The sequence below is a fragment of the Amblyraja radiata genome, chromosome 19 (assembly GCF_010909765.2).
Source record: "Amblyraja radiata isolate CabotCenter1 chromosome 19, sAmbRad1.1.pri, whole genome shotgun sequence".
Lineage (NCBI taxonomy): Eukaryota > Metazoa > Chordata > Chondrichthyes > Rajiformes > Rajidae > Amblyraja > Amblyraja radiata.
The window spans coordinates 25,024,939-25,045,013 of NC_045974.1; the positions used below are offsets into that span (position 1 = coordinate 25,024,939).

The following is a 20,075-nucleotide window of genomic DNA, read 5'->3' on the forward strand; positions in this document are numbered from 1 at the left end:
CACCCGAACCCGCACCCGCCCCCTGCCGGCCGGAGTCAGCACCCGCACCCGTCCCTGCCGGCCGGAGTTCGCACCCGCACCCGCCCCCTGCCGGCCGGAGTCTGTACCCGCACCCGCACCCGCACCCGCACCCGCACCGCCCCCTGCCGGCCGGAGTCCGTACCCGCACCCGCCCCCTGCCGGCCGGAGTCTGTACCCGCACCCGCCCCCTGCCGGCCAGAGTTCGCACCCGCACCCGCACCCGCACCCGCACCCGCCCCCTGCCGGCCGGAGTCCGCACCCGCACCGCCCCCTGCCGGCCGGAGTCCGCACCCGCACCTGCAAGTTGAGGTGCGGCACAGGTGAGAGGTTCTTGGTTTCTTGGTCCTCCAAAATATTCCAAATGGAATTTAAACTGGAGGTGGTGAAGGGAGGGCTTAAAGGAGGTGTGGGACAAAGTTTAGTGAGAGGTTATCTAACATTGGAGAATTCAGTGTTCACACCTCTGGGTTGTAAGCTACCCAAGTGGAATATGAGGTGCTGTTCCTCCAGTTTGCTTGTGGCCTCGCACTAGCAGTGGAGGAGGTCCTGACAGAAAGGTCGAAACGGCCGCCGAGTCTATGCTTGAGCTCCCCGTTGTACAGGAACAGTAGATGAGGTTAGAGGAGGTGTACGTTAATCTTTGTCTCACCTGGAGGGACTGCTGGGGTCCCCGGATGGACTCGAGGAAGGAGGTAGTTACAGGTGTTACATGTCCTGTGGTTGCTGGGAAAAAGTACCTGTGGAGGGGGTGGTTTGGGTGGGGAGAGATGAGTGAACCAAGGAGTTGCAGATGGAGCAGTCTCTGCGGAAGGTGTGGAGATGGGAAGATGTGACTGGTGGTGGGATTGCGTTCGAGGTGACGGAAATAACGGAGGATGATGTGTTGGATGTTGAGGCTGGTGGGATGAAAGATGAGGACCAGAGGAACTCCATTCTTGTTCATCTGGGGGGGAGGGGGAGCAAGAGCAAGCACAGCGGTAGAGCTATTGCCTTACAGCACCAGAGACCCGGGTTCGATCCTGACTACGGGTGCTATCTGTGCGGAGTTTGTATGTTCTCCCCGTGACCGCGTGGGTTTTCTCCGGGTTTCCTCCTACATTCCAAAGATGTACAGGTTTGTAGGTTAATTGGCTTGGTATAAATGTAAATTGTCCCCAGTGTGTGTAGGATAGTGTTAATGTGCAGGGATCGTGTGGTCTTGGTGGGCCGAAGGGCCTGTTTCTAAACTAAAACTAAATTAAACTACGGGTCTCAGAGGAGAAGCAGGTGAGGAATCCATCAAGGACATTTGTGGGGGGGGGGTGGGGAATTTCATGTACTAGAGAAAGAGGACATCTCAGATGCCCTAGAATGGAAAGCCTCATTTTGGGAGTAGTGACGATGTGAAATTGAGAGTAAGGGATAGTGGCCGCTGAATTATTCCAGTACTTTGTGTGTTTTTGTGTAAACTTGCACCTGGAGTCCTTATATCCATAACGTCACATATCCCTGAATGGTAAATGTAAATACATTGGTCTATTGCTGACTAAATCAAGAATAAAAAATAGTTATCAGCCCATTTAAAGACAAAATTGCACATTCATTATACATCCGAGTTGCAGATTTTGGAATTGAATGGGTCAGAACAATTGCTTGCGATAGAGTGGAGAAATTTGATTACAAACTCAGAGAGAAACAAAAGAAGTCATGACACGTATCGACAATTGCATCTGATTGACAGTTGCTGAGATAAGCTTGCTGGTTAAAAGCTGTGGAAAATGAAATTGCTTTGAAGAGGCTTAATATAAAGGGAAACAAACGCACAATTACTGGTTGAAAGCAAAATAGAAAGGAATTATTTAGGAAAACAAAAATGTTGACAGTTGTGAAAGGAGTAATTTATATTGGGCAGAAGAAAATTGTTATCAGGCTAGAGAGGTTAACCAGGCTTTGCATTAAGTTTCTTTTACAGCAACAGTGAGTTTCCTTGTAAAGACTCCACGGTGAGTTCGTTAGGAGCCAAAGACTACTTTTATAATGAGTCTGAGACAAGTTGTTGTAAGAATGAAATGATGGAGATTGTTAGAAAAGCAAAAACTATGGAGAAACAAGGAATTGCAGATGCTGGTTTACAAACAAAAAAGACACAAAGTCTATTGTTTATTGTCTATTATCTATTAAAGTGCTGGAGTTACTCAGTGGGTCAGGCGGCACCTCTGGAGAACATGGATAGTTGACATTTTGAGTTGGGACCCTCCTTGAGACTGGGGGAGGATCCCGACTCGAAACATCACCTATCCACGTTCTCCAGAGATGCTGTTTGACCGGCTGAAATACTCCAATATTTTGTTGTCTTTTAAGGAACCTTGTTATTTGCTGTGTTCAGTGCTCTTTGTCACTTTTAGTGGAGTGATGAGAGAGTTGAATGTTGGCTCCAATGGTCGTGGGCACCTGGGGAGGAAGAACTAAAACAGGAAATGGTTGGAGTACAGCAGGTCAGGCCTCGTCTGGTGAGGACCCTTCATCAGAATGTTGTCAAGTTTTCATTCGTGAGGAAGAACATTCATGGCACCTTTATCTGAAGATTTTCACACGGTCTTAAAGTTTAGATAAACACAAAATGTTGGATTAACTCAGCGGGTCAGGCAGCATCTCTGGAGATAAAGGATAGGTGACATTTCAGGTCCGGACCAGTCTGAAGAGGATTCCGACCCAAAACGTCGCCTTTTCTTTTCTCCGGAGAAACTGCCTGAACCGCTGAGTTACACTTCTTCCCGCCCCCCTCCCCACCCCCTCACATCAGTCTGAAGACGGGTCTCGACCTGAAACATCGCCTATTTCCTTCGCTCCATAGATGCGGCCTCACCCGCTGAGTTTCTCCAGCATTTCTGTCTACCTGCTGAGTTACTCTGGCACTTTGTCTCTGTCTTCAGTATCTGCAGTTCCTTTCTACACGGGTCTTAAAGTTTAGTTTAGAGATACAGCATGGAATCAGGCCCTTTGCCCGACCAAGTCCACTACAACCAACGATCACCTGTACACACGTGTTCTATACTGCACACCAGGGACACTTTTCAGAAGCCAATTAACCTACAAACCTGCATGCCTTTGGGATGTGGGAGGAAATCAAAAACACGTGGTCGCAGGAAGAACGTACAAACTTCACATTGACCCAGGACCCGAGGAACGAAGCCGGGTCTCCGGCACTGAGAGGCAGCAGCTCTATCGCTACACTACTGTGCTGCCCCCAGCTCTCCTCCCATTCATTGTTGACTTGTGCACTACCATTCTCAGCTGGATGTGTTGATCTTTGTCCTCTTAGTCTGAAGTGTTTAGCATCAGGCCATGGAGAAGATTCACCAAAGGGGCGCATAGTGCTGGGGTAACTCAGCGGGTCAGGCAGCATCTCTGGAAAACATGGATAGGTGAGGTTTCAGGTTGAGACCCTTCTTCAGGCTGATTGTAGGGGAAGATAAGAAAGCTAGACAAGGGGAAAGAAGCAGGACAAAACTTGGCAGGTAATAGGTTGACGTAGGCGAGGGAGGGGAGTCTGATAGGCAGATGGTTGGAACAAAGTACAGAGATAAAGGAAGATGATGAGACATGTTAGAAAAGTTGCTGATGTTAGACACAAAATGCTGGAGTAACTCAGCGGGCCAGGCAGCATCTCTGGCGAAAAGGAATAGGCAACGTTTCAGTCGAGACACTTCTTCAGACTGAGTGCCAGGGGAGAAGGAAGCTAGAGGTATGAAAAGGTACAAAGGTTTGAAAAGAACAAATCAAAGCCTGGAACAATAATCAAGGAAAGGTGGAGCCCACAATGGTCCATTGTTGGCTGTGGAGAAGGTGATAATGAGTGGATACAAACAGTGAAACGAAGCAGGATGAATTGAAACTAGTAGGCCGACTAGGGTGGGGAGGGACGGCGAGAGAGGGAATGCAAGGGTTACTTGAAACGAGATAAATCAGTATTCATACCACTCGGTTGTAAGCTGCCCAAGTTGTGGTTTGTGAGCCAGAGGGAAGAAGACTGAAGATTCAAAGGATGATGCCTTTGAAAAAGAATTTCCCAGTTGCAAATACTCAGCAGCTGTGGGGAAGGATCTGTTCTTAAGTCTGGCTGCCCAGGCTATGCTAAGATGCATAGAATGCCGTTGTGTTGCTTGACTACAATGACTATGACCCTGCTTGTGACCAGCTATAGTTCAATGGACATCACGAGGTGCTAGCTATGGTGAGAAGATGGCTCTTTCTGTATAGGTTATCGGCAGAAAATAAGGAGAAATTGAAATATTCTGCCACAGTGACTGAAAGAAGAAAGATGCATTTAAAAAAGCAAAACACTGTCTCTTGCAGTCAAATAGTGTCTTTGGGACATGCAACAAATTGGGCCAAGTCTAGATAGGGCAACTTGGTCAGTTGGGCCGTAGGGGCCAGTTTCCGTGCTGACTATGACTCTAAGATTAACAACATCTAGCTATATTTTAATTTCATTGGAGGCTGGGTGAACTGTTACCAAATGGGACTGTGCAGGAGGTAAAGCTTTGCACAAGAATCTGTCTCTCATGTGGACTCTAAAGATTTAGTTACATGGCCAAACACATGTTTCACTCCCAATTTGCAAGGTTTTCTTCTCTATTTCTTGACAGGTTATGCCTCCAGGGAACTATTCATTTATTTTTTTTTGAGAGCCACAGCAGACAAAGCTCAGATGTTTGAAGGGGTCCGGGCAACACATCATGTTTCTCAAAGGTCATTAATGATGCACAGTGGTGCAGCAGTAGAGTTATTGCCTCAAGGGCCTATCCGACTTAGGCGATTTTTCAGCGGGCTGCCGGCGAGTGTCAGGCTCGCGGCACTCGCTGAAAAACCGGGAAGTGGAACGGTGAGTGTCAAGAGTGGAACGCACACACACACACGCACACACACACACACACACACACACACACACACACACACATACACACACACACACACACACACACACACACACCGCAAAGGCGAGGGCCAAGGAAAGCGAGGGAGCGCTGTCTGAAATTCACACGGTGCAAAGCCAAGGTGATACAGACACACCGCGATGAACAGGAAGGTTAAGACGGCTAGCACAGTGTACGGTAAGTCCTTTAAAAGCGGGGGGGGGGGGGGGTGGGGGAGAAGAGGGGAGACTGAGTAGAGACACTTTTAAGAAGCCAGACAACTTATAATAAGCCAGAGATACACAGCTGTGAAGTTTAGCAAGCATTTAAACATTTTCTTGGTTTTCCTTGGTTCTGAAAACTTGTGCTTACGTTTTTTTTCCCCAATGAGCCAATGAAAATGCCTGGTCAGCAAAGGAGATGAACTAAAACTACCGACAGCTACCTCAACTACCTACAACAACATGGCGACCCCACTACCACTGCACCAACGACTACAAAAGTATTGATTTTCTCCATGGCGACCATGTTGAAAAATTTGCTGCGACCATACTGAGGCCGTGACTAGTTCCCAGAATGCGGGAACTCCTCGCGACCATGAAGGAGACTCACCAGAGAGCACCAGCGACCATGTGGTGACCATGTGGCGATCATGAGGCGAGCGCAGAGTCTCCTGCACTCGCCTAAAAAGTCGCCCAAGTGGGACAGGCCCTTCACAGCGCCAGAGACCCGGGTATGATCCTGGCCACAGAGTTTGTACGTTCTCCCTGTGACCACGTGGGTTTTCCCCGGATGCTCCAGTTTCCTCCCACATCCAAAGACGTACAGGTTTATAGGTTAATTGGCTTTGGTAAAATTGTAAATTGTCCCTTGTGTGGTGGATAGTGGCCGCTGGTCAGCTTGGACCCGGTGCACATAAGGGTCTGTTTCCGCACTGTATCTCTAAAATAAAATAAAAATGAATGCTCTCACATACAAGCCTTCGGTACACCTTCTATATCCCATGGGCAGCAGAACCAGGGGGGGGCTGGGGGTGGGCTGCAGCCCCCCCACTTTTTTGGCTAGACATGTTTCAATGTCTCCGGCTTTGGACGAGGCGCTGCTGTGCTCTGAGCAACCTGGTCGTGAGTGTTGGAGAGCCGGGGCGGAGGGAGGGATGGAAGCACAAGCAGCTGCGGGGGCAGATGCGGACGGGGAGCCGGGGCTGGCGAGTGTTTGCCGGGCCGTCGGAGGCGTCGGAGGAAGCGTTGCGCCGCTGCCGTGAGAGTCTCTGCGCCGAATTCTCTCTGGTGACCGGCATGGACCAGGCTGCGGCTCGGTGCATCCTGGAGGACAACCAGTGGCTGCTGGAAGTAGGTACCAAGTACTGGGTAGAAGCGGTGGAAGATAGTGGTTGGAGAAAGCATCCTGCTTGCCTGCTAGATTTTCACTTGCTGTAACTGCAGGAAAATTGTTCCCGATGTTGGGGGAGTTCAGAACCAGGGGTCACACTTTAAGAATAAGGGGTAGGCCATTTAGGACTGAGAAGAGGACAAACTTTCTTCACCTAGAGAGTTGTGAATCTGTGGAATTCTTTGCCACAGAAGGCAGTGGAGGCCAATTCACTGGATGTTTTCAAGAGAGTTACATTTAGCTCTTGGGGCTAGCGAAATCAAGGGATATGGGGAGAAAACAGGGAAGAGGTACTGATTTTAGATGAACAGCCATGATCATATTGAATGATCATATTGAATGGCAGTGCTGTCTCGAAGGGCTGAATGGCCTATTCCTGCCCCTATTTTTTATGTTTCTACGCTTGAGTATATATGGCAATAAAACCCGACCACTTGATTTTTAAGCATTCATGCACGGTGGAGATATAATATAGTCATAGAGTGATACAGTGTGAAAACAGGCCCTTCAGTCCAACTTGCCCACATCGCGCTTGCCGCATGCAGGTCGCATGCTCGTGGGACAGGCCCTTTAGTGTCCCCATCTCGGGGGAACAAGGATAGGTGACGATTTGCGTCTGAAGAAGGATCCTGACCGTGACCTGATACCTATCCGTGTTCTCCAGAGATGCTGCCTGATCCACTCAGCTACTCCAGCACATTGAGTCCTCACTTGACATTGTGGAATAAAGGGCCTGTTCCTGAGCTCTGTTGTATGTTCAGTGTTGCAGGCCGTTCCAGACCAGTAGAAAGTGGGATAGGGTATAGTGGCAAGAGAACAGAGTTAGTGAACAGCTTGTGGGATCAAGGCTATTGCTCTAAATGATAGCACAGGGTCGAGTAAAATCGCTTTCATTAAACTAAGCCATCACGGACCCCTCAGTAAAGAGTGTGTGGGATCTGGTATTGCATATGGAATATGTTGCCGAGGTAACCAGTTGTGGCTTTAAGCCACTTGAAAATAAACATGCAGCTTTAGGGACGGTACGGTAGGGACTTTTTGTAATTGAATATTAAAATCATGTCTTAGTGCATTGTAGAAGTATGATTTCAATGTTTTTTGTTTGAAGTATTTTTAAGATGTAACTTTTTAAGGGGTAACCTTTTCCACACATAGGGTGGTGGGTGTATGGAACAAGCTGCTAGAGGAGGTAGTTGAGGCAGGGACTATCCCAACATTAAGAAACAATTAGACTGATACACGGATAGGATAACACTGAAAACCATGACCTCAAGGTTCAAGAACATGGTGGGCGGCACAGTGGCGCAGCGGTAGAGTTGCTGCCTTTCAGCATCAGACACCCAGGTTCGATCTTGACTACGGGTGCTGTCTGTATGAAGTTTGTACATTCACCCCGTGACCTGTGTGGGTTTTCTTCAGGGGTTCTGCTTTTCTCCAACACTCCAAGGACGTACAAGTTTGTAGGCTAATTGACCTGGTAAAATTGTAAATTGTCGCATGTGTGTAGGATCGTGTTAGTGTGCGTGGATCACTGGTTGGTGCGGACACGATGGGCCAAACGGCCTGCTTCCCCCCTTCCACCTACACCCTCGAGCTTCACAATTTGCAACACTTCAATCCTTTTCTCTCACAACTTCTGTCTTCACATGTCTAGCCTTTGTCCCCCATCTGCCAATAAAACCTAGGTGCGTCCAGTAAGGGAGTTGAATAATTTAACAAGAACAGGCCAAGTGTCTCATGACTTCAACCATGTTGATATGACACCAGGAAATGTTCAGCTGAGTTGAGCTGAATCACATCCAAAGGGGCTGCATTTAATTTCATGATTTGCACCTAAAACCAGGGGCAATTATGTCAACGTTCAAGGCTCAGGCATGCTGATGAGAATATAAAGTTTTTCTTGAATTCTATCTCTGTTGGTCCAGCTTAGATCACTTCCCATTGTGAAAGCTATTTGATGATTCTAAAATACCACGGACAGCTCTGTGGATTTATTCATGAGAACAGTAAGGATTATCCCACAGTGCGTTTGATCATAGACCTTTATATAATCATTGCTTGACCTTTTCCCAAGTTGGTTGCTCCCCTGGTCTCCAGTCATCAATGGGGGAGAAACATCTGGCAGCTGAAATGGTTAGAAGTGTAGGTTCAACAGTCGTTAATAAACACCACAGAAAATTAACTAATTACCGTTGATTTAATTTTGGTTTAAATTCAGATGGTGATTGCTTGCCAGACTCCTATCAAACATGAAGAACGATCCCGACCCAAAACAATCCTATGCAAGAAATTGCACAGAGGTGTGAATGTAGCCCAGACCGTCATGCAAACCAACCTCCCTTCCATGGACTCCATCTACACTTCACGCTGCCTCGGCAAAGCCACCAGCATTATCGTAACTCCGTCTTCCACCTGGCAAGGCGTTGTGAAGTGTGAAAATGCACACCTCCAGTTTCAGGGACAGTTTCTTCCCGACTTATCATGCAACTGAACCGTCCTCCCACCAACGGGAGAGTGGTCCTGACCCATCTATCTCAATGGAGACGTTGGAACTATCTTTCATTGGACTTAACTGGACTTTTACTTGCACTATACATTACACCCTTTATCCTGTATCGATACACTTTGGACGGCTTGATTGTAATCATGCACACTGTTTTTGCTGACTGGATAGCATGCAACAAAAAGCTTTTCACTGTACTCCAGAGATACTACCTGACCCGCTGAGTTATTCCAGCACTTTGTGTCTTTTTTCTGCGCTTGCCTTACTCATGGATCTTGGTGAGGTTCTACATGAAGTTTATCATTTTTTAATTCTGACCAGCACCCTCTGTAGTCTCAGGGTGTGCCTACAAACCTCTGTATCTCTTCTTTTCTCCCCTTTCTGCCATTTCTCAGCATCACAAACTTGCTTTACCCTTTAACTTTTTTCCTTTTCTGATGAAAGGTCAGCAATCTGAAATATTGACTCTGCCTCCGTGGATGCTGCCTGATCTGCTAAGAATTTCCATCAATTTCCATTTTTTTTTTAGTTTCTATCTTGTCCAGCACAAGTTGGAACAGCACAAGAACAGGCCCTTCGGCCCACAATGTCTGTGCTGACCATGATCCCAAGACCAACTGTTATCTGCCTGCACATAATCCATATCACTCCATTCCCTCCAGGGCAGCACAGTGGTGCAGCGATATTACTGCATTACAGTGCTTTCAGCGCCAGAGATGTGGGTTCGATCCCGAGTATGGGTGTCGCCTGTACGGAGTTTGTACGTTCTCCTCGTGACCGCGTGGGTTTTCTCAGAGATTTTCTGTTTCCTCTCACACTCCAAAGACGTACAGGTTCGTAGGTTAATTGGCTCGGTATAAATGTAAATTGTCCCTAGTGTGTGTAGGGAAGTGTTAATGGGATCGCTGGTCGGTGCAGCCTCGGTGGGCCGAAGGGCCTGTTTCCACGCTGTATCTCCAAACCAAACTAAGCATTCCTTGCGTATCCGAAAGTTGCTTAAACATCACTATCATATTGACTCCACCACCAACCCCCAGCAGCGCGTTCCAAGCACTCACCACCCTCTGTATAAAAAATGTGCCCCCCGACACTACCATTAAACATTTGCCCCTCTCACCTGAACGCTATGCCCTCTAGTATTTGATTTTTCCATCCTTGGAAAAGGGTTCTGACTGTCTACCCAATCTATGCCTCTCACTATTTTATATACTTCTATCAGGTCTTCCCGCAACTTCCGGCGTTCTAGAGAAAACAATCCAAGTCTGTTGTTGGCTTGTGCCAGCATGGCTGTTAGCTATTTTAATCCTTTTCCACTGCTTTACTTGCAATCCTTCCTCTTCCACTCATTTCACCTGGTTGCAGTATGTGGAAATTGCTGGCGTTGCCAGCTTTTACTGCCCATCCCTAATTGAACATAAACCATAGAGCACACTACAGCACGGGAAAACAGTGTGGCAGAGGTGGTCTGGTGGCGCAGCTTCAGAGTTGCTGCCTTACAGAGACCCGGGTTTGATCCTGAATACAGGTGCTGTCTGCAAGGATTTTGCACGTTCTCCCTGTCACCATGTGGATTTCCCCCGGTTTCCAGCCACACTCCAACCCTTTGGCCCACCAAGTGCATACCCACCATTGATCACCATTGAACTAAGGTCTATGTTATCCCGTTTACTCATTCCTCCCCCTATACAATTGGGGCAATTTACAGAGGCCAATTAAACTATACTTCCGCTCGTCTTTAGGATGTGGGAGGAAACCGGAGCACCCAAAGGAAACCCATCCACACACAGACAGCACCCTAGGTCAGGATTGAACTTGGCTCTCTGGCGCTGTGAGGCAGTGGCTCTACCAGCTGCGCCACTGTGCCGCCCACTACTGCTCAAGATTCCATAACCTGCAGTCCATTGTGCTTACAAAACCTTTTAAAACATTGTTCACCACATGTGGAGCAAAGCACATAAAGTGCGGGTATAACTCAGCGGGACAGGCAGCATCACTAGAGAACATGGATAGGTGATGTTTCAGGTTGGGACCCTTCTTCAGACATGGACAACTTAGGGCTTGTCTATATCTCTGCATCTGAGAAATAGATACTCACAAGGTGCTCATGCTAATATCTACCTGTACAACAATGGGTAATTTCCACAGTCACCATACAGAATTCAAAACAATAATGAATGCCTTGTTATTTTATCAACTCCCTTCCCTTTCAATTATGAAAATTTGCATCATGTTGAAATGCTAACCTCAGCGAATTATTAAATGACTTTAGACTTTAGACTGGAGGTACAGCACAGAAACAGGCCCTTCGGCCCACCGAATCTGCGCCAACCTATGATCACCCCCTACACTAGCACTATCCTACACACTAGGGACAATGTTTAGAATTTCACCAGTGTCAATTAACCTATAAACCTGTACATCTTTGGGAGTGGGGGAGGATACTGGAGCACCCGGTCACGGGGAGAACATACAAACTCCGTACAGACAGCACCCTTAGTCAGGATCAAACCCAGGTCTCTGGCGCTGTGAGGCAGCAACTCTACTGCTGCACCGCTGTGCTACCCAATGATTTGCTGACTGAAAATTTCGAAAACTAATTGTAGTCCCAATTTTATGAGGTTGCATTTCCTCATATACCACTCTTATTATTGACTGAATAAGTATAACATTAAAATAGCTTTCAGATGTCGATGTTGGCTAACATTAATAATATTGACATGGGAATTGTGGAGTGGATTAGTTGAGGCTAATGTGAATCTTTCTCCTTCGCATTCTCATCTGCTCTTCATTATAAAATCATCCCCACAAAGTCTAAGTAGAAATTAATGGTTATGAAACCTCATGTGCTAAAACTAATGGCAGGATATCATGTAACCGCTAAAAAACATTTGGGTCAAGTTATGAGCCACGAAGTTCTATTTCAAGAGCCAAGATTCAAGAGTGTTTTATTACCATGTGTCCCAGTCAGAACTATGAGATTTTTACTTGCAGCAGCACAAATATGTAAACATAGTGCTCTGTAAGCAATATAATAAACAAAAAACAGTTCAGTGTATTTATATCTATATAATTAAAAGACTCTCTTGACCACTTCCTGTCTGCACTGTTTATTGATTTTAGGAAAAACACTACCCTCTATTGCTATGATTTTACTTACAGTCCTCCTCCGCTGAGGCAGCCCCGAGGATTTTTCCGATCGATGAAAAATAAAAAAGTTATGAGTGTTTAAAAAATCTTGAGATCAGGTGATTGGTCTTCTCGCCTGTCAATCACCATGATGAAGGCAACACCCCTTCCGGGGGGAGGGCAGGACTATAAAACCCCGGATGCCTGGACGTGAGTCAATCACTCTGAAAGATTGCGAGAGAGAAGCCACAACTGATTCTGCTGTGAGTCGACTGAACTGTGAGTCTACTGAACTGTGAGTCTACCCTTTGTGTTTTTTATGTGGTTATGTGCTTTATGCAGTTATGTGCTTTATGTGGTTAACCCTTTATGTGCTTGCAATAAATGATTTGTTAGCCAGCAATGTGCTTGCAATGAATGATGATTTGTTAACCCTTAATGTGCTTGCAATAAATGATTTGCTAGCCCTTAATGAAATGAAATGAGTTGTTTGGCTTGCCCTGTGTTATTGCTTTTGCTTATCTTGAGCTCACCTGAAATGAAAGCAAATGGATTGTATTATTGACTGGCCCTGCCTGCCCCGTGCTTTTGCTTTTGCTTTGCCTTTACTTTGCTTGACCTCACCTGAAATGAAAGCAAATGGATTGTAGTGTTGGCTGGTCCCGCCTGCCCTGTGCTTGACTTGACTTGACTTGAAATGGATTGACTTGACATGAAATGGATTGAAATGGATTGTTGGCCATGCACTCACTATGCTTGACTTAACTTGACCCACAACACCCATGCTAGCACTCCAGAACCCCCCCCCCCCCCCACTGGCCACCAATATTAGAATTGGTGGAGAGGTGGAATATTGCGTTGGGGGACCAGCCCTCCCGTGTGAACCTGGGACCCAACGGGCCCCACTTAGTCTAGTATATATATAAGTTTAGTTTGGAGATACAGCGTGGATATAGGTCCTTCGCCCCACCTAGTCTGCACAAACCAGCAATCTCCGCACACTTAACGCTATCCTATACACACTAGAAACAATTAATAATATGACCAAGCCAATAAGCTGACAAACCTTTGTCTTTGGAATGTGGGAACAAACTGGAACACCCTGGGAAAACCCAGGCAGGTCAAAGGAAGAACGTACAAACCCCATACAGACAGCACCCGTAGTCAGGATCAAGCCTTTGTCTCTGGGTCTGTGAGGCAGCAACTCTACTGCTGCACCACCATGCCACCCATATATAAAATACATGTAAAATTTCTACATACATCACAAATGATTTGCCGCATTGGTGATTTGTTTCCACCGCAGTCAGGTTCCACTTCATTAACCAAGCACTTGAAACCATGGAACAAAATATAAGCGGGTTTCGAGGATTTCAATGAATGAAGAAAGGACATTTTGATGATGCAAGCAACTATTTCTTAAGGCGAAATACAGAAAGCAACATCTCACTCCCTTCTGCCCATCAGAGACTTTGAAAAATCTCCTCAAGGTATGTCTACTTTGAAGTTCTCCCTCTGACGAGAACTCTGCAACATCTTCTTGCTCTCTGACTCTCTTCTAGCTAACAATGATCTTCATCCCATTTGTCTCAATTTCACACCTTACACTGTATCTCTGTATCTCAGTGTGAAGAAGGGTCTTGACCCAAAATGTCACCCATTCCTTTTATCCAGAGATGCTGCCCGCCCCGCTGTTACTCTCGCATTGATTCTTCTGTCTATGAAGATTAGCCTGGAGAACTCAACTCAACACTCTCTCTCCCCCCCTCCACCATCCCCCTCCCCCTCCCCCGCCCCCTCTCCCTCTCCCTCCGTCTCTCACCCCCTCTCCCTCTCTACACCCCTCTCCCTCTCTACACCCCTCTCCCTCTCTACACCTCTCTCCCTCTCTACACCTCTCTCCCTCTCCCTCCCACCCCCTCCCTCTCCCCCTCAACCCCTTTGACCCACTGTGTCTGCACCGACTATTGATCTGTTCACTAGTTCTAAGTTATCTCACTTTTGCAACCTACACACTAGGGACAATTTACAGAAGGCCTACGCAATTCGGTTTGCACTATTATGGTCTGATTATCTGATAATTTGGCTTAGTTTTGTTTTGAGATACAGCAATACAGCACAGAAACAAGCCCTTCGGCCCACTGAGTCCATGTTGACTATCAATCATCCGTTCACACCAGTTCTATGTTATCCTATTTTCCTCCTCCCTACACATGAGGAGCAACTTATGGAGGCCAATTAACCTTCAAACCTGCACATATTTGGGATATGGGAGAAAACCGAGGCACCCAGAGGCAACCCATCCACACAGTCACAGGGATAATGTGCAAACTCCACACACAGATGGCACCCAACGCCAGGATCGAACCCGGGCCACTGCCGCTGTAAGGCAGCCACTCTACCACTGCGCCACTGTGCCTCCCTGGATAATAAATTGCAGAATCCTCCGCTCTGATGCTTATTCTACAGAACTAAACAAACTGGAAAGTAGGAAGTTTAAGACTTCATCCCACGGTCTACATTATTTCAGGTTTTAATGAGGATTGATTACTACATTGACAGTGTTTGCATTTGGATTATTCATGCCTATTTCGTCATGTCCACGAGTTTTTCCAAGAGAATCTGTCACTTGTTTATGCATCTTCAACTTCTGCCAATTCTATAGAAATTTTAAGCCATTAATTTTGTAACAAGTTTACATTATAACCCATTCAGTTGGTATGAATTGATGCTTGCCATAACTTTTGTCAAAACGCACTGCCTAGCAAGTCTTGCAATATTTACAAAACCCCAGAATGATCAGGAATTATGAGATCATGAGAGGAATAGATAGGGAAAATGCACAGAGCCTTTTGCCCAGTGAGGGTATCGATAACCAGAAGACATAGGTGTATGGTGAGGGGAGGGGGGGGGGGGGGGGGGGGGGGAAGGGAGATTTAATACATACCTGAGGGGTAACTTTTTTATACTAAGGATGGTGGGTGTATGGAACAAACTACCGGAGGAGGTAGTTGAGGCAGGTACTATCATAATGTTTAAGAGACATTTGGCCAGGTACTTAGTTTAGAAGGATATGGATCAAACGTGGGCAGGTGGGACCAGTGGATGGGCATGTTGGTTGGCATGGGCAAGGGGTCGAGGTGCCTGTTTCCACGGCTTATGACCCTATAACTCACAATGTGGCTTAAACGCACTACCTCCCCACCTGCTCATTCAGGATGAACCATCTGCTTGGGCGGGACAGTGGTCTCACTTCCAATGACTCGGGTTCAATCCCGGCCTCGGGTGCTGTCTGTGTGGAGTTCATCTTGTGACCACGTTGGGTTTCCTCCGAGTGCTGAGATTTCTTCCCACATCCCCAATGGTTTCATAGGCTATTCCTGATTACTACTCGGAGGCTGTAGGGACTTGATGAGAATGTGGGGAGAATGTTGTTGGGGATTTGTGTATTTGGATTAGTAAAGGGACTATTTACAGCTGAAGTTTAGTTTAGTTTAGAGATACAGTGCGGAAACAGGCCCTTCGGCCTACCGAGTCCACTCCGACCAGTGACCCCCGCACACTGACATGATCCTATACACACTAGGACCAGGGATAATATTTTACAATTTTACCAAGCCAGTTAGCCTACAAACCTGTACGTCTTTGGTGTGTGGGAGGAAACCAAAGATCTCCCAGAAAACCCACATGGTCACGGGGAGAACGTACAAACTCCGTACAGATAGCACCTGTTCGTTCTCAGGTGCTATCTGTCTGGTTCGAACCCGGGTCTCTGGCGCTGAAAGGCGGCAACTGTGCCACCTGCAAAAGATTGCAATGAATGTGAAGGAAGAAATATAACTACTGTAATAAATTTCCCTTATTATTTCCTTACAAAATAAAATTACACCCAATCTGGGATGTGACAGATCTGGCAGAAAGATATTGAAAATAGAACTAGACAGTTCTTGCCAATTAAATATCACAAGCTTCCTGTAAAATCAAGGGGATCTGTCGCAGTCGCTGCCTCAAAAAGGCTGCCAGCATCATCAAGGATCCACACCATCCTGGCCACTCACTCATCTCCCCGCTGGCCAATCATCTCCCCGCTGCCTTCAGGTAGAAGGTACAGGAGCCTGAAATCTGCAACATCCAGGTTCAGGAATAGCTACTTTCCCACAGCCATCAGGCTATTAAACTCAACTGAAACAAAACTCTGATCATTAATAGCCCATTGCACTTTATCTGTTTATTTATCTGTGTATATATATTCATTGGTATATGGTCACACTGATCTGTTCTGTATTTATTTATGCCTACTATATTCTGTTGTGCTGAAGCAAAGCAAGAATTTCATTGTCCTAACTGGGACACATGACAATAAACTCTCTTGAATCTTGAATCTTGAAATGATTTACTTAAAACTTTGGGGTTAGATCGGAGCTCTATGATAGATGCAGTCTCCTGTATTTAATGCTAATTTTGCAGTGAATTTGAACCTGGAGCAGAAGCTGAAGAGTGCTGAGAGGAATTTGAGTTCATGGACAACTCGAGTGAACGTGCCCAACATCTTTATGGCAGCACTGTGGCGCAGTGGTAGTGTTGCTGACTTACAGCGTCAGATCCTGACCACGGGTGCTGTCTGTATGGAGTTTGTACGTTCTCCCTGTGACCGCGTTGGCTTTCTCCGTGTGCTCCGGTTTCCTCCCACATTCCAAATACGTGCAGGTTTGTAGGTTAATTTACTTCTGTAAATTATCCCTGACTTGTAGGATAGAACTAGTGTTGAAAAAGTTCACTTAAAAGATAGACAAAGTAAAAATTCTTAAGACCATACAAAGCTTTAATTTAACGTCTGACAGGTGTGGACTGAGAGACTCAGAGGCAACAGTTTCACGTCTGAATCTCCAGCAGCACACACAAAGACATACCAGAAAATGCGAGTTTATATACGTGCAGAAATAAAATCAAATGCATGATGTAATGTACAAAAACCATCATCCACCTCCAAATATGGAGTTGTTTTTCACTCTTTGCCAAAAGCCAGTCACCCCAATGGAATCCTCTGGGCCCCTTCTTATCTGATTAACCTCTTCAACTTACATAAAAAACCTTGCAGGAGAGCTGCGAACTTTTCACCTTAAGTTAAAAAAAACCCTTGTCACAATGGAAGTTGTCCAAATCCCATCATGCATTACAATTGGCCTTTTACAACAGGAAAGCTTAAATATGACAACAATCAATTAATAACTAACTCTTTCAGTGTGAACGGGTGATCGCTGGTCGGTGTGGTCTCAGTGGGGGCGAGGCCCTGTTTCCACGGTGTATCTCTAAGCTAAACTAAAGTATGTAATTGTCTTATGCACCGGAAATGGAACAATGAAACTCATATTTGCAACAGCTATACAATCACATTAACTCAATAAACCAATAAATATACAATAATCTATAGTACAATACATAAGTAATTCATTAATTAATTAATAGCTGCTGATGGAGCTGCTGCCACACAGCACCGGAGACCCATGTTGGATCCTGACCCTGGGTGCTATCTGTGCGGAGTTTACACGTTCTCCCTGTGATCATATGGGTTTCTTCTGAGTGCTCTTTTTTCCTCCCACATCCCAAAGACGTGCAGGTTTGTCGGTTAATTGGCCTCTGGAAGCTGCTTCTAGTGTGTAGGCAGTGGGAAAATGGGATAACTAGGGTGAACGGGTGATCTATAGAACTAGTGTGAACAGTTGATCGATGGTCAGCACGGACTCGGTGGACCGGTGGGCCTCTTTCCATGCTGCATCTCTAAACTAAACTAAACTAAATAAAATGATCAGATAATTAGACCATAATAGTACAAAATTGAAGTGTGTGGTGGGGTGGAAGATTGCAACCTTCACGTGGTCCGCCCTGTTTTGACGAATGCAATCAACCCGGCGTGCACAATCAAATAAGATCAAATAGAACAAGTTGTCCTACAACTTTAGGCTGTGCACGCCACACGCAAGAAGTAGAAGTGTGTAGTGCAACCCATATAAAGTAATTTAAAAGTCTCAACCTGAAACTTCACCTTTCCATGTTCTCCAGAGATGCCGCCTGACCTGCAGTTATTCCAGCACATTGTGTTCTTTTGTGTATTAACCAGCATTTGCAGTTCCTTGTTTTTACTATATAAAGCCATCAGCTGAGGTGGGGTTGTGTGCAGTGTGGTTTGAGAACCTGATGGATGATGAGCAGAAGGTTCTCACACTCAACGCCTAGCGCAAAACTGAGGTTGTTTCGGCCTTAATTTTTTTAATTACTATTTTGACTGTGGACTTCAACATGTTTTAATGGATAATAACAAAGGTCTCATTGCTTATTTGCAATTTGTCAAACATCAATGTGCAAGAAATGTCAGGTTTTGGTTCTGGAGATCAAACTAATTAAATATTCTTGACCCATCTGTTTTACAGCCCAGTGCTAATTCCTTTTTCTCACTTAAATGAACTTGGACTCTATTGAATCCTGTTTACTGTTCTTCAAATCCTTTCAGCAGTTTTGCACAAGAGTGTGATGACCTCGGCAAAGGATTACATTACCCTCCTCCACTAACACTGGTCGAGTTTGGAAGCCTACTTGCGCAATTATGTGCGTGTGTCAGATGAACAAAGCTTGCAGGAGGAAATTGGTGATCTAAAGATCTGGCCCAAGATAATTAACAGGGCTTAATATTATCAGTGAAAACCAGAAGGTTTCCTAAGCAATGGAAGGGAGGGAGAGAAAGTGACAGGCAGACAGAGAGAGACAGAGAGAGAGAGAGAGAGAGAGAGAGAGAGAGACGAAGGCAGAGAAAGAGACACAGAGCGACACAGACAGAGGGAGTCAGAGAGACGGAGAAAAGAAAGAAAAAAAGCGAGAGAAGGGGAGAGAGTGGGCTTTATTTCTTGAAATTGCCAAGTTGAGAACATGATTAAAAAATGCTTGCAATATTCTGTAGAAACAAAGAACTGCAGATGCTGCTTAATACACAAAAGGACACAAAGTGTTGGAGTAACTCAGCGGGTCAGGCAGCATCTCCGGAGAAGATGGAAAGGTGATATTTTGGGTTGGGACCATTCTTCAGACTGCAACTATGATTGGTTGCACTTGTAGTTGAGGCCTGCAAGATGTCTTTGTGCAACAATACAAAGCTCTACCTTTCAATCCTGCTGACTGCACAAAGACACAAAGCGTCCCGCCCTTTCGGTTAGTTTGCATTTAGGCGTCACATCCTTTCGGTTATTTGGCGTTTCGGCTTCGTACTCTTTCGGTTATTTGGCGTTTTGGCCTCGTTTCCAGTGGGTTCTTTGGCTTCGACTTCTTTGCCTCGACTTCTCTTCCGTCGGCTCCACGTCCAGGTACCTTCTACACCATCCCTGGCTGCGTGTTCCAGACCCCCAGCACTCTCTGTGTAAAACACGTTTTCAACAGCGTATAGTTAAAAATAATCTGGCATTTCAAACTAAATGTGATATTATACTCCTCAAAAATAAAACTATTAAAACAACCCATCAACTACAATCCACCCAAGAGAATAACAATAATAGCGACATTCAGACTATTTAATTAGACTGTGGTTTTTCCAGAACATAAAAACATGGTTTATTTGACCCTCCCTGTTTAAAGGAATGAAACCACTGAGAAGTTTTCATTTATGTCTCTATCCTCTGGGAAGTGACTCACCTCCCACCCAAATATCTTTCTATTCAAGTCAAGAGTGTTTTATTGTTATATATATATACACATATATATAGACATACACATATACACATACGCATACATATATAACCAACAAACAATAATAGTGCAAAGACAAAAACAAACCCTGCAAGTCGATGTAGTAGGAGATACTTGGAAGTTGTCGTGTTTAATAGCCTGATGGCTGTAGGGAAGAAGCTGCTCCTGAACCTGGATGCTACTGTTTTCAGGCTCCTGTACCTTCTTTCCAACGGCAGGAGTGCAATGAGTGTGTGGCCAGGGTGGTGTGGGTCTCTGATGATGCTGGCTGCCTTTTTGAGGCAGCGACTTCTATAGATCCCTTCAACACTGGGAGATTCAGTACCCATGATGGATCGGGCAGTGTTCACCACCTTTTTGCAGTCTTCTTTGTTCCTGAGAGTTTGGGTTGCTGAACCAGTTGATGC

The 20,075-nt window shown here is 45.8% G+C and overlaps 1 long non-coding RNA gene across 1 annotated transcript; it reads left to right on the forward strand.

Annotated features, from left to right (window-relative positions):
* The first annotated feature begins 725 nt into the window (after positions 1 to 725).
* Positions 726 to 19,660, forward strand: LOC116984040. The gene is made up of 3 exons (XR_004414864.1): positions 726 to 769; positions 19,502 to 19,504; positions 19,650 to 19,660. It is a non-coding gene; the product is annotated as an uncharacterized LOC116984040 (long non-coding RNA).
* The last annotated feature ends 415 nt before the right edge of the window (positions 19,661 to 20,075 follow it).